This window comes from Rosa chinensis, chromosome 1 (assembly GCF_002994745.2).
Source record: "Rosa chinensis cultivar Old Blush chromosome 1, RchiOBHm-V2, whole genome shotgun sequence".
NCBI classification, from domain to species: domain Eukaryota; kingdom Viridiplantae; phylum Streptophyta; class Magnoliopsida; order Rosales; family Rosaceae; genus Rosa; species Rosa chinensis.
In genome coordinates, this window is record NC_037088.1 from 58,135,876 (window position 1) to 58,163,037 (window position 27,162).

General features: G+C 39.0%; 1 long non-coding RNA gene across 11 annotated transcripts; it reads left to right on the forward strand.

Annotated features, from left to right (window-relative positions):
• The first annotated feature begins 8,770 nt into the window (after nt 1-8,770).
• On the forward strand, nt 8,771-11,772 carry LOC112178565. 11 transcript variants are annotated; one of them, XR_005805128.1, is made up of 9 exons: nt 8,771-9,003; nt 9,087-9,202; nt 9,292-9,346; nt 9,461-9,539; nt 9,698-9,757; nt 10,103-10,300; nt 11,014-11,097; nt 11,183-11,247; nt 11,591-11,772. It is a non-coding gene; the product is annotated as an uncharacterized LOC112178565 (long non-coding RNA). The 11 variants fall into 11 exon arrangements; XR_005805129.1 differs by having other exon boundaries at nt 9,717-9,832; XR_002927476.2 differs by having other exon boundaries at nt 9,717-9,757.
• Nucleotides 11,773-27,162: the final 15,390 nt, after the last annotated feature.

Genomic DNA, 27,162 nt, shown 5'->3' on the forward strand with positions numbered 1-27,162 from the left:
CCCCGCTGTTTCAAAATTGACCAATTTGCCCTCCCCTTGACCATTTTAGGACCACTTTGACCTCTTATCTTGGCACAGGTGCAATCTCGAACCTTCCCCTTGCTGGCTTTGCTTCATCGTTTTCGTATAATTCTCCATCAGATTCCTAAACTGCTGCTCTGGGACATGTGAGGGTATCCTGATAACCATGCATGTGGTGGGGTCATTTTCGTCCTTTTCAGAAAAAAAAATATATACAACTGGTTTTTGCTTCCTAATTTATACTGTGGGTTTTTCGCAGCGGTGGTGGTGGCGTCATGGATCTCTCTGACCATTCGTTAAAATAAAGAAGGAAGAGGAAGACGGAGGGGGTTTCGAAATTTTAAAAGCTGAAAATGGTGGACTAAATTAAGTAAAGCTTCGAGTTAAGTATCTGAAGCATTGTTTGATCAAGTCTGGCATGAAATTCCACTTTCGAAACAGTGTAGTTTAGTCTGTAACACATGGATACTCTGGGATTGGCAAGTTGAGAAGGTGGTTGACAATGCAGCATAAGAGCTACACATGGTTTTGGTGTACATAATACATGTATAAAGACTAGCTTCGAGCCCTCGTTACCTCATAGTCTCATACCAATCAATATGGTATGCATTAATGCATGTCAAACTCGCAACTTTGCATGATAAAGTATAACCGAATATTAATTTTCTGAATCGAAGAAATCTAGTTAATCAGTGTAATAAGAGATAAAGTTACGTTTTTTTTTTTAATGTGAGACAAGCATGCTCTATATTTATGATTGAATTTTTAAATCATAAAGGCATACATTTTTTTTTGACACAAATTGAAGGTAGTAAATTGTAGTATTACATGTCTCAATTTTTCCATCATATGACTAACAAAACCATGTCGTAAACTGTATTGACACATTTTAACACTACAAAAACCAATCTTATTTGTGATAACCCTTATCACAAGCTTTTCTTCCAATCTCAAGCTCTCAAAATCCAATTTCAAATTGAAATCCCCACAATACAACTATGATCAGATCTCAGAAGTAATGTCACATAATGATAACTAAAAGCCTGAATTGCAATATGAAACTTGAAGGAGTATCAATGGAGTATCTATGCTTTTGATTCTTTCTCGTCAAGTGTATAATATTTTTTCTCAGTACTAATCATAGGAATGAGTCATGCAATATCTCACGCTTTTTGACTTGTCTAGTGCCAAATCAAATGCCCACAACGTTCACAACACCAAAGTCTTTTTCATTTGCTTTATTTTGTTCTTTACTCTTTTTTCAAGCTCTGTCTCTGGTAGCACCTCCTTCCTTTATTCTTATTTTTTCTGTTATTTGTCAAGATAGTCAAACATAAAATTTGCTTTCCTAGCATGGTCTTTCAAGAGCACTTTAATTAGAGGCAATCAATCAAAAATAATTTCAAAAGATATCATGCTTCATTAGAATTTTGGATGCTAATCATTGGAATTTAGCATGGCGTGCCTAATGAGCCGAAATTAGAAGAAAGCAAACAAAAACATCCACATTTGCCTTTGGAGAGGTAAATTGATAGATTTAACAAGGAAAATCTTCTCCGAATCTTAAACTGCTTTACCTTTTGATGATTAGAGATGGTAAGTTGGACCCAGAAAAGTTACTTAGAATCATTTGAGTGCAACTAAATGAACATTACAACACTTCCACACAAAAAATATATATGAACTATAGGACGTGATGTAGAGTTGTTTGACTAAGAAACCAAGCTTTTTATGTCATCTGCATTATAAACCTTAATATCGGTCAACTTTACATAAACATATTAAGGGTTTAAATTTATTTGAAATTACTGAAATTTTCGTCAAATTTTCATTATTTGATATTGCCGATATTTAATAGTATCTAAAATGTACTTCAAATTAATTTTTAAGTTTCAATATTGGTTGAAATAGATCCAAATTTTCATAAATCTGAAGTATCAAAATTTTAAAACTTAAATATTAATTACCATGCATGTAGTGATCGATGGCACTACACGGCTACGCGCACTAGCCTTTTGATCGCCACTTGAGCAGGAGTCTCCTCTCCGGTTAAGTCATTTGCAGTGCAATTCGACACTATAGTCATTCAGGATTTCAGGTTGTAGGTAAACGAAGATATCTTCCATAACTTGGTCAATGAACTAGAAGAAATAAGAGAAGAGAAGGAGACGACTTCGTTAACCATGTATGCTACCTGACCCATTGCATGCTTCAATTACAAAGCGTGATGAACTTGGGTACGTACAAATGAAATGACCCATCTCATTACAATTGTGTGCCTTTTGCACCTAGGATAAAACTTAGCATGTTGGATAGCTAGGTTATTTAGAAGAGGGTTGATTTGAATGCTGTCAAAGCCAGGAGAGAGAGATCCGACAAAACAGGGGAGAACTAGGGTTTGGAGAAAGTAAAGGGATTTCTTCAGTCTGTCCGGCGGCGCCCCAGCGTCGACCATGGCTCTATGCCTCATCGATGAGAGGTGGGTGTTGCCAGACGGGATCTTGTGATCGCAGGGGTCTTGCTATGTGAGTCGATTTGCTGGTTCAGGTTGAGTATGGCTCTTCGCTTCTATCAGGCGGCAGTGTTGGTGGGGAAGACTGATGGTGGGCGATCAGCGTGGAGGAAGGAGCTAGAGGCCAGATCAAGGCAGCGGTACGCCATGGATCGTATGACACTAATTTCTACTCTAGATCTACGGTGTATCGCTAGACGGAGGCGGCAGCTGTGGTGGATTTGGGCTCTCAAGATGGTGGGCATGGTGGTGGCACAGTACAGTAATTTTTCACCTATTTCTTGGTGATACAATTGGTGTGGCTTGCCGCATGGTATCATCGACTTGGGGTGCTCGAAGATATGGAATTGTGGTGGTGGCCTGCCGGCCGGGTTCCTGATGACAACGAAGAGGAGTACTGCGGCAACGTTTCTCTTTTATTGTTTAGAGTCTTGTTTTTGGTTAGGTTGGTTAGAGCCTTGTTTTTAGTTAGGTTTGGCTAGGTTTTTTTGGTCAATTGTTGGTCCCTCCTCTGTTGAGCGAGGGTTGGGTCAAATTGATGTGTCATGGAGGTAATGTCTTTCCTGGGGACGAGTTGTTTTATTTTCGGTTTTATCTTATGGTCAATACGTTGACTAGCGATCCTTGCACGTGGTCTGGCTTTATTGGGACGCGGTGTTAAAGAGGGCATTGGTTTTTATGGCGTTTGGCTATGAGGTGTTATCGATATTCTTGGGATTATCTGTAGCCTGTGAGGTTGGGCGACATTGTTAGTTAGGGGTTGGGCTCTTTTGGCTCATGGAAGTCATTCTTGATGACAGACCCGTAACTGATTCGGTTTTTAGGAAGGAGAGTGGGGAGTTCATGTCCACCACCGGTCATTCCCATATGTAATCTTTGGTTATGTTCAATAAAGGTCCCTTATTTTCTCAAAAAAAAAGAAAGAAAAAAAAGAAGAGGGTTGATTTGAGACAAAATCACATAAACGAGTTGTATTTAACTAAGCTTTTAGAATTGAATTTCTAACCAAAAATGAAATGAGATATTGGAGGATATATATTATTAACAAAATTGTGGCGATTATGATTTGCTTTCACTGGTTTTTTGAGAAAAACAAATAGCATCATTGATGATAATATTCGTTAATCCCTCCTTCTATCACAAAATCAAATCTACTATATTAACAATAGATGAGACGCTTATCTATACTATGTTTAAGAGAAGAGGGTTTGCTTACCATAACCAAATGAGATAAAAAAAAAGAAGTAAAAAATTAAACAAACAATTAATAAGAAATTTTATTATTTTCAGAAGCTAACTACTCACTTTTAAACCGGTAACCACCTACTTCTCCACACCCATTGGTGTGAGCAGTTTCTAGTCATTAGTTATGCAAACACTCTTGCATCAAGTAACAATTGAACACTTGTGTGATAGAAATCCTTTTTTTATTTTTTTTTATTGCTGAAAATGTAGACGTTGATTTAAGTCTCTGTATAACGAGGGGAAAAAAATGACACGCTGTATTTTGGATCAAGTAGATGAGCTGATATTTTATGACAGTGTATATACATGTAAACCAGATCACATGCCGGTACAACAAATATTTCAATTTTCTTTTCTTTTTCCAAGAAACTTTTCCGAACATGTATTGTTTGCAAACAGATACCTAGCCAAGTTATTCTGTAATAGCGGAGCATCAAATGAGCATATAATAGTAGAAATTTGTGAAAAATGAAACTACTTTCTGATTTGAGTAGGTTTCAAACAAGCGGCCTTTATTTTAACTTTGACTGTTATAGATCGAGGATCATAATTCTTCATCTATCATTGATCAAACGATAATAATATCACTTTCCACAAACAAGTATTAACCTATAAAAACAATTGACTGATTTCAGTTACAAAATGCATCTGCCTCTAAATACAGTCAAATATAAAAGTTTGCTTTCTTAGCATGGTCTTTCTTGAGCACTTTAATTAGAGGCAATAAATTCACACATCATTTCAAAATATATCTACTTGATTAGGGAAATTTTGGATGCTGATTATTGGAATTTAGCATGGCGTGCCTAATGAGCTTGAATTAAAAGAACAAATGGAAAGCAAAACGACTTGAAGGGGAACGTCTTCCATGCTCGGAGCATGAGATGCTCGGACTCTTTAGGCCCACTCACGTGAGTTTCACGTGTCTCTAGTTAAAATGGAAAACGAAATGGGAAAGGCTCAGCCTGTTCCCGGTTTCACTTTCTATGAGAAAGGATGATAAGAAGTTAATCTGGGGCTGAGAGGAACTGTGGATATCCATTCCCTTAATCGAAGTTGTCGGAATGCTTGCGAAACATATGCGTGTGCGAACAAGAGTGCCAAGGGCCCAAGGCTCCCAGTTAGTTCATCCCTTCAACCAACCTATAGGTATACTGCTCCCCTTCAATACGATTCTACTTTATACAAACACCATCATATCTGCCATTTCCAAACCAAGTAGAAACAATTAAGTTTAATTCTTGTTTTGTCCAAAAAACAAACTCTGCTACTCTTCGATAATGCCCAGGTTGTATACCACTGCCCAAGTCGTGGAATTAACTTGACCAAGCACCGATTAGTGTTCTAGGACGAGGATCATCATCGGATATGAACCCAGAAAAGTCGTCGGCTACAACAGCCGCGTCGGCATCCGAAATCAACCAAAACACGATTGATCCAAACTTGATCCAATTCGAAAAATAATTATAGCACGACGTAGACTATGACAAGATGAGTATTTTTCCTACCTCATGCAGCTCAATATGTCGCCAGAGCCGCCGAAAAAAAGCCGAAGAATCGTCGGAGAACCCGAAGCTTTCCTGCTTCGATTCTTCTTCCTCATCCGACGTATGGATGATCCAAGACCACCAGGTGGTCGACGATGAAGAGAGGAGCCCAATGGCACCGGTTCTCCGCCGTTTCATCGCTGGACAGAGAAGTTCCGGCCGGGTCGTCTTCTTGGGTCGCCAAAACGGATCGCGTGTTCTGAGATTTTCGGGAGAGTTCTGCTTCGTGCGATCTGATCTGGCCTTTGTATAGTTCTCATTTAAATGATTTTGACGGCTCTGATGAAGCGGTGGTTAATTTCAAAGGCTCAGATTGCACCGCAATAATTCTTTTTATTTAAAATAAATTTCCATAATTCCTAAATTTCGGAAATTCATAATAAATAACTCGGTGATCCAAATAATTCCCCGAAAATTTCCACGAACTCATCGTGTCGTGTACTTAACTATTGGACCCTTAAATTGAGTATTCCACCAATCCACCTTGTGAAAAGTTTCAAAAAATATTTCCGAACATCTTATTAATTTCTTATATCGTAACATAATTCTTGAATGATTTGAACTTAGCTCAATAAATTCTACAGGAAAATTTGTAGGCTAATTTAGAACTGACAATGTTAGTGCAGTGGCCAAGGCACAATGTAGGCATGGGCTATTCAGAGTTCGAGCTTTCTCGTTCCCTTTTGTTTTTTTGTTAATTTATTTATTTAATTTTTGTTCCATTTTTTTTTACCTCAAATTTTGTTGGTTGCCCAAAAGATTTGTTGGTTACTGTTTTAAACAGAACATGACATAAAAAATTTTGAAAAATGAATTGTTAATTAATTTTTTAAACAAATGTTGACATGTTCATTATTTTTGTTCTAACCAACAAGGTCGAAGAAATTGAATTTATTAAAATTGACCGTTGGATGTTATCATAACAAGAACAAATGGTAATGGTCAAAATTTCAGCTGTTTTCATTATCATTTGGGTTGTGATCTACTAGATCAGCCCTAAAACTAATATGCTCATAACCGCTCATTCGCAACTTCTTTTTTCAATCTGTCAGCTCTCACACTATCTTGTGTATGAGCTATATCAACCAATATAAAAATTTTGAGAAGTTTATCTCCTCATGGTTCAGCTCCCCTTAGGGTTGACCACTTTGTTTGATGTTGAAACGACGACGGATCAGATTAATTTCTTCACATAGTACCTATTAATACGCTATAAATATATGGGTAATGTCAAATTATCGATTTCAAGTTTCAATTTTTTACATCGCACAAAATCCTTATATGTCTACTAATGCGGTTTAACTTGTTTATTAGTTGTATTAAAATATATACATTCCATGAGGAACAATATGGAGGAAATAGACTTTATCAAAATCGACCATTGGATGTCATTATGATAAGAATATATAATTATGGTCAAAATTTCAGCTATTTTCGAAGTTGTTTGGGTCTCGATCTACTAGGTCAACCTTAAACCCTAAATACCATATAAAACTAATATGCTCATAAGTCATAACCGATCACTCACAACTTCTTTTTTCGATCTGTCAGCTCTCATACTCTCGTGGCTATGACCTATATCAAGTAATGTAAAATTTTCAGAAAGTTTATCTACTCGTGGTTAAGCTCCCCTCAGGAAAGTAGAAGAGTTTAAAGGGTTGACCAGTTTATTCGATGTGAAAATAATGGCAAATCAGGTTAGTTTTGCACAATACTTAATAATATGCTATAAACACATGGGTAGTCTCAAATTTATCAATTTTCAATTTTGATTATATGGATTGCACAAAATCCTTACATGCCTACTAATATGGTTTAACTTGTTTATTAGTTATGAGGAAAAATATACCTTCTATCACGAACAAGGTAGATGAAATAGAAGTTATCAAATTCAACCGTTGGATGTCATCACGACAACAAGAAATGGTTAAGGTCAAAATTTCAACTATTTTTGTCATCATTTAGGTCTCAATCTATGTGGTCAACCTTAAACCCTAAAACTAATATGCACATAACCAGTCATTCGCAACTTCTATTTTCGAGCTGTCAACTCTCACACTCTCGTGGATATGTGTTATATCAACTAATATAAGAATTTCAAGAATTTGATTTTCTCGTGGTTCGATTCCCCGTAGGGAAGTACAAGCGTATAAAGGATTGACCGCTTTATTCGACGTCGAAATTATGGCTAATGGGGTTTTTTTTTTACACAATACCTATTAATATGATATAAACACATGGTCTCAAATTTATCAATTTTCAATTTTGATTATATAGATTGCACAAAATCCTTACATGCCTACTGATGTAGTATAACTTGTTTATTAGTTATGAGGAAAAATAGGTAGAGGAAATAGAATTTATCAAATTTGACCGTTGGATGTCATCATGACAACAAGAAATGGTTATGGTCAAAATTTCAACTATTTTCGTCTTCATTTGGATCTCGATCTACGTGGTCAACCCTAAACCCTAAAACTAATATGCACACAACTACTCATTCACAACTTCTATTTTCGAGCTGTCAATTCTCACACTCTCGTGGGTATGTGCTATATCAACTAATATAAATTTTTTAGAAAATTTATCTCCTCATGGTTCAGCTCCCCTCAGGGAAGTAAAAGAGTTTAAAGGGTTGACCGGTTTATTTAATGTCGAAATGATGGCGGATCGGGTTAATTTTTTTACACAATACCTATTAATACGTTATAAATAGATGGATAATGTCAAATTTATTGATTTCTAGTTTCGACTGTTTAGATTGCACAAAATCCTTATATGCCTACTAATGTAGTTTAACTTGTTTATTAGTTGTATTAAAAAACATAACTTCCATGAGGAACAATATGAAGGAAATAGACTTTATCAAAATAGACCGTTGGATGTCATTATGATAAGAAGATATAATTATGATAAAAATTTCAGCAATTTTCGAAATTGTGTGGGTCTCGATCTACTAGGTCAACCATAAACTCTAAATACCACATAAAACTAATATGCTCATAACCGATCACTCGCAACTTCTTTTTTCGATCTGTCAGCTCTTACACTCTCGTGGCTATGACCTATATCAATTAATGTAAAAATTTCAGAAAGTTTATATAGTTGTGGTTAAGCTGCCCTTAGGAAGTTAGAAGTGTATAAGTGGTTGACCGCTTTATTTGGCGGATCGGGTTAATTTTTTTACACAATACCTATTAATACCACTACTAAAATTTTGCTCTTAGACATCACGACAATTACATCGGTGAGGAATTCACGCGATGTAAAAAAATGCCATTAACATCGATTCCTCAAATTATGAAACGTATGCATATAACTGACATCGATTTTTAAAATAGCCGGTGACTAAACTTTTATTCAAATTTTTGTGAAAACTTTGAGCGGCTAAGTTTAAAAAATTTCAAGAAACGCGGGGCATGAAAATTTGTTTCCCACACTTGGACATATTTGGAGTTTTGGACAACTAAAACTTCTGAGGCCCAACCGTTTGACTAGCACCCAACCTCCCTTTCCTTTCGTTCTCCGCCTCCGACCAGAAGCCTCATCCTCTTCGTTCTCCGCCTCCGACCAGAACTCGATCCTCCTCTCTTCCTTCTCTGCCTCGAACCAGCTCCTCTGCTTGAAGACGGTGAAGGGAATCGAAGTTCGAGGGATTTGTGAGCTTTTGTGTCATAGGTAATTCACGAATCTGTTCAGTTCATGGCTTCAAAGGATTTGCAAGTTCTTAATTCACCGATCTGCTTAATTTAATTCCAAAGGTTTGCGAGAAACAAGCATTCTTCATTGAGCTTTCTGGGCAAGTTCGAGCTTGGTGGGTTTGTGACCATGTAATTGCAATTCATCTTCTGAGTTTTCTGGGCATTCTCCATCTCTGGTTTGCTTTCTCTCGATTCTTCTCATTGTTTTGTGATTGATTTGGAAGGTTTTGGGCTTTTGTTGAGTTTTAGGTTTTGGGTTTTGCAGAGGAGACTTCGATTCTGTGTTCTCTGCCTATGAAGGTTTCTGTAGCTTGAAGTAGGTCAGTAACTTCAATTTGTTTCTCTGTATATTATGAATTGGTCAACAGAGATTAGATTCATTTCAATTTTGGGTCTTAGAGACTGAGATTTGAGAGCATGTGAATGGTGGGCAGGTTGATCTTGGTTTTCAAGGTTTCTGATCTTGGTTTATATGCTTACAACAGGCTTCCTTCTGAGTTAATGGTGTTAATGGTGAGTCACTGTGAGTCTGTGACTAAATTCTTTGTTTTCTGTTTGGGTCATGTGAATTTTCGGTCTTCAATTTTAGGGTTTTTGGTAATTGATCGAAAATTGAATTATAAATGGGTGGAGATTCGGGGATATCTGCTTGAATGAGATTTAGAATGCAGATTTGTGATATGGTTGCAGAACATCTGTGGAGAAGAATTCAAAGAATTCATATGTAGAAGGTGAGGAAAGATCTCTTGGTGTATACTTTCTTTTAGTTATCTTACCTTCTATCGGTTGGTTGCAGAACTTGGAAGGTATGGTAGTCAAATTGGTTAGAGGAATACATTTGCACTTTCATATAATTAAATGACTCTAACTTGTCAAATTGTCTTCGTAATTGTTTGCTATTGTTGATTGCGGTCTCTTGTCATACTGGAATCAATGTCATACACAGGCACACAGCAACCTCAGATTGCAGAACTAGATATATCAGTTTGACACTTCAGCTTAGCGTGTTATTTATTTTACTATATATCAACTAGCTGTGTATTCGATCTTATTTGGGATTGACTATTATTGGGTAGGCAGGTGAGGTCATGAAATTTGAGTACCAAAAGAAGGTCGCCTCGCTGAGCAAGCTGAAGAAATGTAGTACTAACTCAGAAGCATTGGAGAAATCAAGAGCAGCAGTGAGTCATCTACATATAAGATACATAGTTGACATGCAATCCATGGATCCAACAGTATCAAAGATAAACTCTTTTCGTTCAGCTTGTTGCAGGGTGAGTTTGCAGTGTATTCATATTTGACATTCTTTGGCTGTGATTTTGCATGTGGTCGGAGCCTTCTAACTTTGCACCTGATAATTACATTTCTAGATGAGCGATTTCAACCAGGTTATTATAATTCAATAGAGGAAATTGAATTTGATAACATTGAACTAGATTCTATTAATTTTGGTTGCTTAGGTACTTTTGGTTGATCAAGGCTTTGGTGGATATTTTAATGGGTCTGATGGTGAGTTGTGGGTAGTTGGTCGGGAGGGCAGGTAAAGGTTTAGGTCCTAGGTTCTGAGTATTAATAAATGAGTTGTAGACTTGTATATTTTGCTATGAGGTCTAGTTTATGACGTCTTTTTTACAAATAGATCTATGTTTACATTTAGAAAAGTGATTATTCGTAATTAGCAATGTTGTGAGAGCTGCCTAGAATTGTAATAGAGATATGCATATGCAATGGTGTTTGTGAGTTGCTCCAACCAAGTACATTGGACATTTTAGGATCAATTGGTGAAAAGCTTTTGCCATTTTAGGACGTTTCTCATACAACTAGCTACTGTTCTTGTTTTTGTTTTTCTTGGTCTATTTTCTTATATTTACGAGGATTGAAATGCTATGTCAAAGACAGAGATCTCTGGAACTATGTTCTTGTTTTTCTTTTTCTTCTTCTTGGTTTACTTTCATATATTTACAAGAATTGAAATGCTGTGTTACAGATAGAAAACTCTAGGATATCATACTGAATGCAGCCGATGCAACAGGCTTCATGGACAGTTTTGTGGAGACTGTTTGTACATGAGGTAAACTCTACTGTTGAAACTTCATTCCTGCTCTTACATTTGTCAAATTCTTTATGATGTCGTTATTGCTTCAATTGTCGGACAGCAAAAGAAGTTACTATATGTTGCAATGACTCGTGCTCGAACAGAACTCTTCATCCATTCCAATTGGTACGTCTGTTTTAGCTTTAGGCTTTATCATACTTTTATTTATTTATATATTTTTTCCAGTTTGGTCACAGTATTACAGCAATTATATGCATGTAATATGTCTTTGCAGAGTTTTTTTTTATAGTAACTTGTTCAACATTGTTGACCTTTGACTCGATTAATCATAATTAAGGACTTAAATATCCCAGAAAGGTATTGTTAAGTTAACCAACAGATTGTGTTATGGATACTAGGATAGGAATGTCTTGTAAGTTCAATGTCTTTTTGTCTTTCCCCTCTCCTTTCCAATCTTTCCTTCTATTTTTCTTGTTATAGCTAATTGTTCATTTCATTTCATTTGCAGGTGAAAACAGAAGAACAAATGGGATATAAGTATGGCGAAACTTGCTTTCGTTTATGTTTCTAGTATTATGTACCGTTTAGACTTAAATTTTTGTTTCATTTCGACATGTTATGCATAGAAATACTTGGGATGTTGTTATGTACTTTGAGCATCAATATTAATCAAAATTTATTTACTTACGATATGCATTCTCATTAGATTTCCTAGCAACAGTTACAAGTCAGTTTATAACTATAAAAAATGAAGTCATATAAGAACTAATACATCAATTCTAAAAGAAAAAATTGATGTCCCATTAGTCAGTGGATAATGAAATATTATGACAGAACCGATGTCCCAAAAGCTAGTGTACATTGAATTATAATCTAGAGATCGATGTTTTATATAAGAATGGACATCAATATAGATTGAATAAGTGATGTCCTAGGAGTTACGGGATATCGCCATATAGTGAGAATTGATGTGCCGAATACTAAATGACATCGTTTGTGTTTTGAGAAACGATATTAAAATGCATAGTTGTGATGTTGGACCTATACTTCATTAAGCATTAAATGCCAAAATATGAAGATTTAACGATATCTAAACACACTAATATGACATCGTAATAACGGTTTTACATCGGTTCCATAAGCTTATTCGATGTCTATTGTTGAACTGGACATCGGTTTTTGACTGATGTCTTTTTATTTGTGATCTTTAACATCACCCACTAAGACATCGGATGGTTTTTTTTTTAACATCGGTTTCTGGCCGATGTCTAAGGCAAAAATCCTAGTAGTGTACGCTATAAATAGATGGATAATGTCAAATTTATCGATTTTCAGTTTCGATTGTTTAGATTGCACGAAATCCTTATATGCCCACTAATGCGGTTTAACTTTGTTTATTAGTTGTATTGAAAAATATACCTTCTATGAACAACAACGTGGAGGAAATAAATTTTATCAAAATTGACCGTTGGATGCTGTCATGATTAGAATAAATAGTTATGGTCAAAATTTCAGCTATTTTTGTCTTTGTTTAGGTCTTGATCTACTAGATCAACCCTAAACCCTAAATACCACATAAAACTAAGATGCTCATAACCGCTCATTCGCAACTTATTTTTTCTATTTGTCAGCTCTCATACTCTCATGGGTATGAGGTATATCAAATAATGTAAAAATTTTGAAAAGTTTATCTCCTAGTGGTTTAGCTCCCCTTAGGGAAGTATATGTGCACATAAGGTTGACCGCTTTATTTGATATCGAAATGATGGCAGATCGGGTTAATTTTTTTACAAAATACCTGCTAATATGATATAAATAGATGGGTAATATCAAATTTATCGATTTCTAATTTCGATTATTTGGACTGCACAAAATCCTTATATGTCTACTAATGTAGTCTAACTAGTTTATTAGCTGTTTCGAAAAGTATACCTTCAATGAGCAACAATGTGGAGGAAATAGACTTTATCAAAATTGACCGTTGGATATTATCATAATAATAATAAATGGTTGTGGTCAAAATTTAAACTATTTTCGTTGTCGTTTGGGTCTCGATCTACTAAGTCAACTCTAAATCCTAAAAGTCACATAAAACTAATATGCTCATATAAAAATTTTGTGTGATAAAAAAATTATTGAAAATTTATAAATTTGACATTAGTAAATACATGGACAGTGTCAAATCTATTGATTACTTAATAAAATTAAAATGCTTACTTATTTTAATCAAAATAAGATTTTCTTTTATCCAAAATATCTATCTCCACCATTAAAATTAAAATGAGTATTTATTTTTTCTTATTATAAAAAGTAAAACTTTTAGTATAATTTAATAAATCCGTTTATTATAATTTTTTACACTGTTATAACAAACTAAATAAAAACTAAAAAAAGTTAAACAAATTAAATTGCCCTTTGACCTTTGTCAAAAAAAACCAATAAATTTGTAAATAAAAAAAAATACCGAATAGGTGCAGCCTACGTGACTCGAACCTTCACAGCCAGCTCAACAGCTACGTAGCTTCACCACTATGCCAACCAAACTTATTTCAACGCTTTGGTTCAATTGAAATATAACTAGTATCAGATTCTTCTTCCACCTTCCTTTTCTGGGTTCTTCGCAAATCGCAAGTTCACATCTTCAAATCTCAGTAACCTGTAGATGCGGCTGGCCTCATCTGGCCATGATTGGACGATCTGATTTGGAGCTCCGCCTTCAGGGCACTTCACAGCGGCGCCCCGATGCCGTTAGATTTGTCTCTTCGCCGCGTTATGCCTCTAGTCTCGATTTGTCCAATCTTTGAGTGAGGGAGGACAATCAAAATCCTAAAGTTTCGGTGGCACCCAGCCTCCGACGGTTTCTCCAAGTTTCACCCGAGTAGGGTCACTTTTCGCAGTGCATGGGGTATGAAATTTAGCTTTCTCATCGAACTCTACATCTTGGTGAATTTGGTTTTCAATTTTATTGTAGTTTTGGACGAGTTGGTGTATGGGGGGAGTCGGCCTTCGCCGAGTTGGGTTTTTAATTTTACTGCTCATGGTAGCTATTCTAAGTTTTGTTGGTTCGTTTCCAACTTTGGGTCTTGCCAGAGACAGGTGCTGGTGAGATTTGATGGGTTTAGGTGAGTTTTGATGCACGATTGCCGGTGATGGATGATAGAAGAGTTGCCACTACATGTAGCGGCTTCGTTTGCCTGTGGTTGCGACGACCCTCTTCGAAGCGGTGGAGATTGCGTGTGGTCATAGCTGAAAGTGAGGTGGAGGAGGGTGGTCGGGGATTGGGTTGGGTTTGGCCCTGGGTTTGCGGTATATTAAACAATGAGGTCGAGGACTCTAAGGTCCCAGCTGCATCGCATGGGTTTGAATCAAACGGTTTGATTGATAGTGTGAGATCAAATTTTGATTTGGAATTCTGCTATTTGGTAGATTTGGGCCATGAACCGGAATGAAAGTTCTTGCCCTCGATCTTGATCTAATGGAATTGGGGACCCTGGGTTTTTGTTAGTTATGAATTTCAGAATTTGGGGAGTGAATCTGTGGATGATAATCACGCACAGCTACACTGGGTGTCGATGTTGATACTGATGCTGATGATAGCACAGTGTTGAAAGAAAGAGAATGGAATAACAGGTTACCCGGTCAACATTTTCAACCGTTAGATTTCAGACTTGCTATCCAACGGTCCATAATAAGCTGACGTGCCCGAGCAACCCATCCTCGGAGCATGGTAGAATTTCCGGACTTGAAGAGGTAAACTCACTAAATGGATAGATCCAACAACAAAAAGTGAGATCACAATCTTCTCCAAATCTTACACTGCTTTACTTTTTGATTAGAAATAGTAAGTTGGACCTAGGAAGTTACTTAGAATAATTTGAGTGCAACAAGCCAACAACATCAACACTACAATTTCATAAAATAAGTAAATTACTATAGGTGAGTTGTTTAACTACAAAGAATCAAGGCCATCTTCATCATAAAGCAGAATATCAATCTTTGTGGAACATCACCCCCTCTTAATATCTTCATAAGCTGCGCACATGTCTCTGAATACCTCACACACACTGTAACTGCGCGCTAACACATATATTATAATTAGTGCAGTGATAGCCTTAGCAGTTTGGCCCCCACTTCGGCACCGGCCTCCTCCGTCCGAGACTCTGAGTCATTTGAAGTGCATACTCCACGTTGGAACGATACTCGTTGTCGACGAAAATATACGTCTTCTATCGTGTTCATGAGTTGGTTAATAGAATAAGAAGAATGCGACTATCTAAGAGGCGGAGGGCTGATCGACTGTTAGGCCTATGTCAGCTAATCAGCTATGTTAGTCAACAGTCCTTCGCAGCAAACCCGCTATAAGAGCAAGAGCAGCTCGAGCTTTATATAGTGATTAATCCAATATTATATTGTATTGAATAGGTTCAACAAGGACAAGTAGTGACAATATATTTCTAAAATGGGAAAATTTCACAAATGGTCATTCAACTATGACTCATTCGACACTTTGATCACTTAAGTTTCAAATATATCACTTTGGTCACTCAACTATTACACTGTTAACCACTTAAGTCACTTTGTTAATTTTTTTCATTAAAAAAAATTATAAAAAATACTCTTTGGGTGACTTAAGTGATTGACAGTGTAATAGTTGAGTGACCAAAGTGATATATTTGAAACTTCAGTGACCAAAGTGTCGATGAGTCATAGTTGAGTGACCATTTGTGGAATTCTCCCTTCCCAAAATATTATTAGGATTAAATACTGTTTACTCCATATACTTATAGGGTTTCATCGTTTCAGTCCCCGACCTTTGAATTTCACCTAAAAAGTCCATGAACTCTCAATTTCCTCCTAATTCGTCCATGCCGTCAATTTCTCTGTTAAGTTGCTGACGTGGCAACCATTTTATGCCGAAATGTCTATTTTACCCTCAGTTAAAAAAATTTATGTTTTATTTTTATTTTTCTCTTTACTTCCTCTTCCATTCTCTCGCACTCTCTCAATCCCAAGCACCACCACCACCTCTTCCTCCTCTCCTCCTTCACCAACGACAACGCCAACGCCACCACCACCTCTTCCTTCTCTCTCACCTCCCAAACACCACCAGACACCAAACACCACCTCTTCCTCATCTCCTCCTTCACCAACGACAATGGCAACACTACCACCTTAGTCACCTCCCAAACACCAAACACTACCTCTTCCTCCTCTCTTTCACGAACGCCAACACCACCACCTCCTCTCCATTATCTCCTCCTCTCCTCCTTCACCAATGCCGACGCCACCCACCACCTCCATCATCTGCAAGAGAAGTAAAAACAAGTTGAACTCACGTTTATAATTTAATCGCAACCAAACCAGTAAATGAAGCAACAATCATCTCAAATATATAAATTGAAATAAAATATCCCAAAGCTCTGAATCGAACCAAGAACTTTAGCGTTAACTGAAAACCCAGATCACGAGCTCGCCGCGCCACCGCATGATAGCATACCACGGGTCTGGCCAAAACCAAAACAAACACCTTCTTCACCAAACCCGAAATTCTCCATAGCCTCTCTCTGTTTGAAATTCAAACCTTACAATGAGGAAATGAGCCAAGAGAAAGGCCCGGCCGGCGGCGAAGGAGGAGGCCGCCACCAAACCCAAAGCCACTTCCACATTCGCCAAGAGCATCAAGGCCTCGCAGCCTCAACCGGAACCAGAATACGTAGAAGAGCAGAACAACCTTCAAAATCTATGGAATGCGGCGTTATCAGCTGAAGTCGATTTACCAATACGACTGGAATTTCTCAAATCTCGAGAAGGAATTTGAAGAAGAAGGAGGGAAGTTTCATGGAATCGGGAACAACTACGATTTGGTCGCGGCGGAGCCTGATTGACTTGACCTTGGACCGGAATTGGGGCTATAGCAAGCCGAACGAGGAAACCGCCATTTGTTTTTAATCGGAGCAATGACGGGGGCTCTGGGGCTATGGTGGTGGAGGGGAGGATTCTTGGATCTGGGTGGCTTAAGATTGGGTCAAATTGATCGACCCCGATCAGACACACATACTGGATTCTCTATTGGCGGCGACAAGCACGAAGTGTGCTCGTTAGATGCAAATGACTTGGGTGGCTTGCTTAGCCATGGCAGATTGGGGTGATGGCGGAGATAAAAAGAAGAGGAGAGAGAGCTGGAAGAAGAAGAGGTAAAAAGAAAAAAAATAGAAAAAAAAAAAGGAGAGAAGAAAAAAATTAATTAAAAAAGAGTAAATAAGGGTATAGTAGACATTTTAGCTTGAAATTAATGACATGCCAGCAAAATAACGGGGTCTTTGATTGAAAGTTGATGGCAAAGACTAATTGGGAGTTCATGGATTTTTTAGGTGAAATTCGAAGGTCAGGGACTGAAACGACGAAACCCTATAAGTATAGAGAGTAAACAGTAATTAACTCTTATTATTAATTCAGTTTTGTTTTTTATGATTACAAATGTTAGTGAGCTTTTGGATGTCAACTAGGCTCCAAAATCCTAAAACATCACCATGCATATAGTGACTTCATTGTCGACCATTCATGCTGGCTATACCTATAAACCACTGCAAGTCCACGAAAGTTACAAAGTGTGAAGAACTTGGGTGCAAATCAAATGACCCTTCTCATCCCAATTGTGTTCCTTTGGTACCTAAGATAAAACCTTGAATCCAATCTAGGTTACTTTTGGCGGATCAGAAAAAACGTTTTTGTTTAACTGAACATTGGTAATCTGAATCCTAACCATAAGTGAAATGAGATATCAGAGAAGAGACAATCTATGGTACTTGTGGGCATCTCATACACTCATTTACAACTATTTAAACAAAAACTTACAATTATTTGAACCAAAATTACAACATTGAGAACAAAAGTTACCATATTCATTTACACTATTTACATATAGTTAAACAAAAATTACAACATTGACAACAAATTTATTCAAAAGCTTGTAACAATGTCGTAAGAGGTGTAATTAATTACCATTATTAGAACTAAGATTACAACAAAAATTACAACATTGACAACGAATTTGTTCAAAAGATTGTAACAATGTCGTAAGAAGTGTAATTACCATTATTAGAACTAAGATTACACAAAATAAGACTCAACATTACCACTCTGACAACAAATTTGTTGTCACTTTTGTAAATGTGGGTATGAGATACCGACAAGTACACTAGAATTTTGCATCGGAGAATATTAAAAAATTAGTTAACGTCTTTTTTCATTCATATGAAGTGCAACCTGTGTCATTGACGATTTGAATAAAAATGATTGAAGAATTGGGGTGGGTATCCAACCTACGATCATTTTGTAAATGTTCTTCTTATACAGATCATAGCTCTTCATCTACAATTGATAAAGGGGCAGTAAGTTTAGTCACAGGAAACAAACAATTATTCCTTATAAAAATAGTTAGTTACGACAAGTTACAGTCTCTTAAAAACTCAGGTCATCAAGATCTATTTAATGATCACAACATCGATCTTAACTATTTCGAAGCTCCTTGAGCAGAAATTCTATATTCGATCTCTTTACATCTCTGTAATTTGTCTTCAATCGAAATCAATATAATACATAGAAAACACATTTTCTATGCTAACCACATACTATATACAAGAATTGTTGGCATATTGTTTGATTAAATCTGTCACAAAATTGCATTTGAAAACATTTATATCTAGTCTTAACAGAACGAGTACACTGGGATTGTCACGGTGTTGCGGTGGATGACCATGCAGCCTTGTCCTAAACTATATTACACATTGTTGGCATTACCGGCCAATGCCCTTCTTGTTTACAAGAACGCACATTACAAGCTTTTTTTACGAATCCCGTAAATAGGTCAAATTTGGAGTGAAATGATCTGAACCCGATATGTGTAGCAACAACAAAAATTTAAGCCAACCTGATCCGATAACCATGTGGATCGTTAATAGCTCAATCCAAATACGTATCTAGCGGATTAATGAATACTCAGTCCACTAAACCGATTCTTTTATTATAATGAATATTCTTAAATTTCAAATAATATATATATATATATATATATATATTTATCATGATGCTTTACAAACTTCAATAAAACATTAAAATAAAAAGAAGAGTATCACCGAATGTTGAATTAAATAACCAAAATTCTCCTTACAATAATACCCTAAAGTAAATAAAATCTTATATTTATATATAAAAAAATTAATTGAAGTATACAAAATCATTATTGGATTAGATCAAACTAAATTCGTGTTTGATCTGTTAAATAAACAGATTAATTGATCTGGATCATTACTAGATAACATATATCAAATTTTTAATCTAAACCTGTTCAATAACTACATATCCGGATCAAAATCCGGTCCATTGACAATTCTACTTACAATCTCCAGCTTTCAAATGGTCTTACAATATTGTTTGGAAAACCCCCACATTACAACTTATGAGATGAAAGTGACTTGGGCAACAAGCAAAGTGGTAACATAAAAATAACTCAAAGCTTGAATATAGTCATATGCATTACCATTTCCCTCGCATTATTGACTTGTTTACTGCAAAATCAAATGCCAAAACAGCACCAAATAGTCTTTTCCATCTGCTTTGTTTTGTTCTTTAGGCTTTAATTGCTCTATCTTACCATCATCCTTCGTTCTCTTCCGTTATTAATTGGTTTGGTCAAGAAAGTCGAATGAAAATTTTGCTTTCCTAGCGTGGTCTTCTATGAAACACTTTTAACTGGAAGCAATCAATCAAACATGACTTCAATATATATCATATATACTTGATTAGGATTAATTTTGGAATACAATCATTGGAGATAGCATGGCGTGCCAAATAAGCCCAAAAAGAACAAGAATAACAGAAATCCACACTTAAGACTTAATTTGGAGACGTAAATTGATAGATTACAAAGGAAAAGTGAGAACACAATCTTGTACCAAATTGATGTTAACGTATAGTTAAATAACATATTAAGTTTCTCAATTTCTCAACGTATAGCGAATATATATATATATATATATATATATATATATATATACAGTCCGTCTCAGGTGCGGACGTCCGTACTGAGCGGACGGTATGGATTTCCTGTTTTCGACAACTTTCTGGCCACATTTTTACATCTTAACCGTTCAGTTTTTAGGTCCTAGTGTATAGATCACCTATGCAAAATTTCAGCCAATTTGGTGATTGTTAAGGCATCCAAAACTGCAATTTACCATTATAAATACGAACGGTTCCGGTTCGACAGCCACTTCGAATCCTCCTCCTCAGCCGTCCTATCAAACCCCCGTTTCAGCTGCAATGCAGTATCCAACATGATGTAGGTGGAATTCCACCTTGTTGGAACATCTAAAATACAAACTTTTTTGCTGTCCAGATTTTCATTCTCGACACAAACCTTAAAATCATCAAGCCTAGATGGTGAACTTCTATCATAGCAAATTGCGTTCCTAATGCTAGTAATAGACTTGTCCAAAATATGCAAACCCGACTTAACAATCAGGTTCACAATGTGAGCCAAGCACCTCACATGTAGAAACTGCCCTCCTAATACTTGTTGCTGATCAAGGTTGCACAATTTCTTCCTAATGTAATCAATCGCCACCTTGTTGGCTGAGGCATTATCTACGCTAATGGTTAAAACCCTCTTGATTCCCCACTGCAGCAAAGAACACTCAAGAATCTTACCTATGGTATTTCCCTGATGGTTTGGAATTAGACAGAAGTTAAGCACCCTCTTGTGCATTCTCCATCCATTATCTATGAAATGAGCTGTAATAACCATGTACGTAGTTTATGTTTTGAACTGATGTCCAAGTATCGGTTGTCAAACACACACAATGGTTGTTTAGCTCATTCTTCAACTCTGCCTTCTTTGCATCATACATCCCTAAGAAGGTTTTCAATATGGTTTTCCTACATGGAATGTCAAAGTTAGGGACTGCTACCTTGCAAAACCTTCTAAATCCCGGTCTTTCAATGGCACTAAATGGGAGTTCATCAATTACAATCATTTCAGTTGCAGCTATGACACAGTTATCTTGATTCCATTTTAAAACAACATCATCAGACCCATCGAAGTTCAGATGAGTCTGACCCTTACTTAAATCTGTTCTACCCAGGTATCCAGTGCAAACTTGCTCAATGTGCTTTCTAAGGCTGCTAGTACCATTGTTAGTAGAATGACATGCAAGAAGAGTAGGGCAATACTTACATTGTGCCCTCTTTTTATTCCCGACAACAGTTTCCTTTCCATCAACGGTTTCGATGATAGGATGATCCTCCTTGGTGAAATGCTACCAGACCTAGGACCTTTCTCTTGTCATAACAACTCTACTTTTCCTCTTCCTCTTCATTGCAGTAGAGTGAGCCGACTTTGTCTTCTTTGATTTAGGACTAGGCACTTCCTTTGCATTCTTCGGAGACCCGCCTGATTCTTCACTTCCAGTTCCACTTCCACTTCCACCATTTACAACAACCACTGTTGAATCCATGTCGACATTTATACAAATTAAACCATACCACAAATAAGATCAAATGCTCCATACAAATTAAACCATACCACAAATAAGCTCAAAGCCTCCATACAAATTAAACCATACCGCAATTTCGCTGGACTCTGGAGATTTGTGAGTCGGAAATGGGAAGAAATCACCTGAACTAGGTTCAAATGAAGAGGAGTTAATGATAATCATCCTGTTATAATTGAAAAAGTGAAATTGCAGATCGATGAGAGATGGAGAGCATAGCGAGCTTACCAGTTTCTGGGTTCAAGACTTTGAGAGAAGCGACTGGAGCTTTAATTTGGGTTTTGATCGATTGCAGATCGATGGGGCTTCATGGGGTTTTGATCGATTGCAGATTAATGGGATTTGAGAGACTGAGAGAGTTCTTCAGGCGCTTTAATTTGGGTTTTGATCGATTGCAGATCGATGGGGCTTCATGGGGTTTTGATCGATAGGATTTGAGAGACTGAGAGAGTTCGTCTGGGGCTTCATGGGGTTTTCATCGATTGTAGATCGATGGGGTTTGAGAGACTGAGAGAGTTTGTCTCGGGCTTCAGGGGGTTTTGATCGATTGCAGATCGATGGGGTTTGTGAGACTGAGAGAGTTCGACTGTTTGAGAGAGGAGATGTTAGGTTTTAATCGAAAGTCAAATGGATAATTGGATATGAGATGGAGAATTGATGATCGCATAGTCCTTAAGTTGGTGTGATCTCATGAGAAAAGGTGTATTTTACTAGAATAAGCTTGGCCCTATTATCCACTTATACTATGACATCTGTATTTCGGTTCCAAGTGAGTTTTAAATACAAGGACCGGAACCGAACCGAGAAGGCATCACCAAGAACAGAACCAAAAATCTTGGCAACACATATGTTGTATAACCGAACCGAACCGGGTTTTTCGGTGCAGATCCGCAGGTTTTCCGATTCTAAGTCTCAGGCCTAGCCTATGTTAGCGGGCAACAGCCAAAATGTCATCCCCTTCGAGCCACTCAGCAGCTCCAGTTACAGCAATCCTTGGTCTTCAGCGGCAAACCCGCTAGTTACCCAGTGACAAATTTCAGCGGAACCTTCAGCGACAATCCTTAGCCTTCAGCGGAAAACCCGCTAGTAGCCTAATGACAGATTTCAGCGGCAATCCTAGCGGAGCTGCAATCCTAACGGAGACTTCAATCCCAGCATACCCTCACTTCATTGCACATATTTAATCAATTTAATGATATGAGCAAAAGTGCTAATCATTTACCTTATCTTATGTTGACGAGGCACAAACACCGTTTCAATCAACGAGATCATTAGCCCTCTACTAAGGAACTTTGCCGGAGCAATGGAGCGTCATGCTTGGACAACTCCAACATAATTTGGGTACGTATATCAATTCCAACCCCAACTCACTCCAAATCAGCATAAGATAAGTAACTAAATCTTCTCTTTTAGGCTCTTGCAATTACAACTATTGCTATGCCAATGCCATGCTTTTACTACTTCTAAGCATGCCTACAATATATCACACTTGATATGCATTTACATGTCTTCATGATCCTTAAGCATGCTTACAACAAATACAAAATGTTATTAGCAACTTTACTACAAGTACATGCTATACACATGTCATGCTTCTATTTAATTGCAACTCAATTAAATAAACATGTAGCGCTTAGTTAAACAAACTATGCCACGCTTATTTGTTGTTCGTACAATTAGCAAGATTTACATGTACACTATGTAAATATTTTGTCTAAGCCTCTTGGCCACCATATCTTGTCAAACTTTCCCCGAGGGAAATAGACCTAAACGAGTCTACACTCCACGAGTCTATGGTCTATGACTAACCGCCAAACGGTAAGGCAACGCCTCATAATGACGATGACCGCTATGCGGCATTATAGTCAAGCTTTTCTCATTCGGGAAAGAGTAAAGGGACCGGTTAACACAGCCCACGGAAGCCATTGATCCGGTAGTTAACCTCGACGCTTAGGTATCAAAGATTAGGTTCGCTACCTAACGGCCACCTCCTCCGCGGCACCCCTGAGCTCCGAGCTCACGAGCTCCCCGCCACGAGCTCTAACATTCACTCCTTCGCGGCACCCCTGAGCTCCGTGCTCAAGAGATCTAACGCTCACGCCTTCGCGGCACCCCGAGCTCCACACTCACGAGTTCTAACACTCATGAGCTCCGCGCCACGAGATCTAACGCTCACGCCTTCGCGGTACCTCTGAGTTTCCGCTCATGAACTTCCCGCTCACGCCTTCGCGGACCCCCGAGCTTCCTGCTCACACCTTCGTGACACCTCCGAGCTTCCCCTCAAGCCTTTGCGGCACCCATGAGCTTCCCGACAACCCCCGAGCTTTCACGCTCTTACCTTCCGGCATTCCCAATTTGTCATATGCAATCTGTATATTCAGTCTTAGTATGCTCAAACAACCATATGCGTTCTCGAGCCTATACGTCATAAACGATCATACTCGACGACATTCACATGTATACATCAACTTGTATCATGCACCTCGTACATTCGTATATGCCCGCATATCAATGCAACTCACATACATTGCTCAATACAACAAGCATTCTCCATGTGCGTGCTTTTGTCTTTGTCATGTAGGTTAACGAGTCCCTTCTTGCTTACGGAGCTCGGGGACTTGTAGGGGCTCAGTGCCCCTCGGTTACTTATGCTTGATGACATCATGTTTATTACTCCCCAACCAAGAAGCTCCTCTTACTTGGGGACTTCGGGGACTTGTAGATACCTCTATTAGCAAGTTACTTTGTTACAACACCAAGTATAAGTAACACCCTTTTTGGGGGCCCACAAGCCATGGTGGGGCCCAACCGAGACACGTATCCAGTAGCCCGATGTCCAAGCTACACCACAGTAGTTGGAAACGGCCAATACCTCTCCGGGAAGCCACCTTCCTGGCCTTGCCAACATGCCTCCACAATATGGATTTCTAGACTAGAATAGTGGGTTTAGCATCCCACATGGAAGAAAATGTAATGTGGAGGGGTTCCTTTACCTATAAAAGGGACCTCCACCCACTTACATCACCATCCCATTACATCTCATGTAATCCCCTTGGGTCGCAAGGCCCAACACACTAGTTAAGCTTTCAAGTGGACGTAGTTTCCCGCTAAGGCGGGAGACAAACCACTGTACTTTTTGTGTGTGTGTATGTCTCTCTCTCTTATTCTCTCTTTTTTTCTAAAGCTAACCAGAGACCCCCGCAGACTCTAACGTTAACACTAGCTCTACGAAGTTACAAAGTGTGAAGAACTTGGGTGCAAATGAAATGACCCTTCTCATTCCATTGTGTGACTTCTGATAGCTTTGTTTATGTGCTGGGTTATTTGGAATGGTTTGATTGAGATGAAAGAACATTCTATTAATTGAGCCGTTTAGAACTGGAATTCTACGCAAAAGTGAAATGAGATATGGGACGATGTTAAAAGATTTTTGGGTATTAGGGTTTAATTTCCCTAATTCTATGAATATTTAGAAATAGATACAGACATTTTGTGTGTGTAACAATGATTTGTGTCACATCTATTATAAAACAATAACTCTTCATATAAGATACTTGCGATTAATAGGTCGTTCAAAAACTCTTCAAATAGCCTGCATTTAGGGAGAGATGTCTAGGTGTTAATGTCTAAAAGTCTAGCGGTGGCCAAACCTTAGTTAACGCTGATCCGGTGGGCGGATCGATACTTGTATTTATGTTGTGATTCCCGTTACCTGTCAAGTAAAATACAACGGGCGTCAGAGGGAGACCGCGCTGGGCGGTCTTCAACTCTCCGATGCCTAAGTTAGTCAATGTATTTATGTTGACAAAATAACCGTAGGTAAGTATTGAATGCGTGTTTAATGAGGAGAGAGGAGAGAACCTTTTATAGGTGAGGAAGAGACTGATCTTGTCTTTGTTTTCGATGTGGGACTGATATGCTTCAGTTCTTAGTTTCAGAAGCTTCTGATGCTTAACTTGGCGCGGCGCGTGGCGGCGCGTCGGTGGCGATCTGGAGGCGGTCCGACGCCGAGGCTGTAGCCCGCCTGGCAGTGTGTTCGCATGTCATTCCTTTGGTTGGAATTAGTACCTTTGGCGGTACAATGAGCATGGCCCATTATAGCTAATTATGCTTGCAAATGTACACGTATGTACAAGTCCCCAAGTCCCCAGTCAAGGAGGGCAATCTTGGTTGGGGAGTTGTTCGGCGGTTTGAAGCGTTGTCCTCCGCTAGACTTGCAAGAGCATAATTAGCGTCAGTGCGTTGTCAACCGTTGGTTTTACTGAGCAAACGCTTTATACCCTTTCGGGTGGGCCCCTGCTGGGCCCCCAGGGAGTCCCCCACTCCCCGGCGAAGATAGACCTCCGGATGGTCGTTGAATTGTTTGATGAGGGGGAGCTGCACGGAGCAGAGGGTGTTGGGTAGCGAGCCCAATGTTTTAGCACCCAAATGACGGGGGTCAAATTGCCTGATCAGGGCAGTCGTAGACTGTGACTAGTCCCCGTGTCCCGTAGGGACGGTCTGACGGTAACGCCGCGTAGCGGTCGTTGTCAGTGAGGCGTAGCCTCGGGATTTTCCGTTTGACGGACATCCCCCCGCTGGATGCAGCAGGAAGCAGCGTTTGATAGACGTGCCTGGCGGTTGTTTTTGCAAGATGAAAAAAGGGGTTCCGCCAGAGGTGTGTAGCGACAGACATCGCGCTTGCAGGATGGCAAGGGAGAAGTTCCGCTGGCGGGGTTTCGCTCAGCGGAGACTTCGTCGCTTGGAGGATGACAAGGGAGAAGTTCCGCTGGCGGGGTTTCGCTCAGCGGAGACTTCGTCGCTTGGAGGATGACAAGGGAGAAGTTCCGCTGGCGGGGTTTCGCTCAGCGGAGACTTCGTCGCTTGGAGGATGACAAGGGAGAAGTTCCGCTGGCGGGGTTTCGCTCAGCGGAGACTTCGTCGCTTGGGGGATGACAAGGGAGAAGTTCCGCTGGCGGGGTTTCGCTCAGCGGAGACTTCGTCGCTTGGAGGATGACAGGGGAGAAGTTCCGCTGGCGGGGTTTCGCTCAGCGGAGACTTCACTCCTTGGAAGGTGACAAGGGAGAAGTTCCGCTGGCGGATATGCTCAGCGGAGACTTCACTCCTTGGAAGGTGACAAGGGAGAAGTTCCGCTGGCGGATTTGCTCAGCGGAGACTTCACTCCTTGGAAGGTGACAAGGGAGAAGTTCCGCTGGCGGGGTTTCGCTCAGCGGAGACTTCGTCGCTTGGAGGATGACAAGGGAGAAGTTCCGCTGGCGGGGTTTCGCTCAGCGGAGACTTCGTCGCTTGGGGGATGACAAGGGAGAAGTTCCGCTGGCGGGGGTTCGCTCAGCGGAGACTTCGTCGCTTGGAGGATGACAGGGGAGAAGTTCCGCTGGCGGGGTTTCGCTCAGCGGAGACTTCACTCCTTGGAAGGTGACAAGGGAGAAGTTCCGCTGGCGGATTTGCTCAGCGGAGACTTCACTCCTTGGAAGGTGACAAGGGAGAAGTTCCGCTGGCGGATTTGCTCAGCGGAGACTTCACTCCTTGG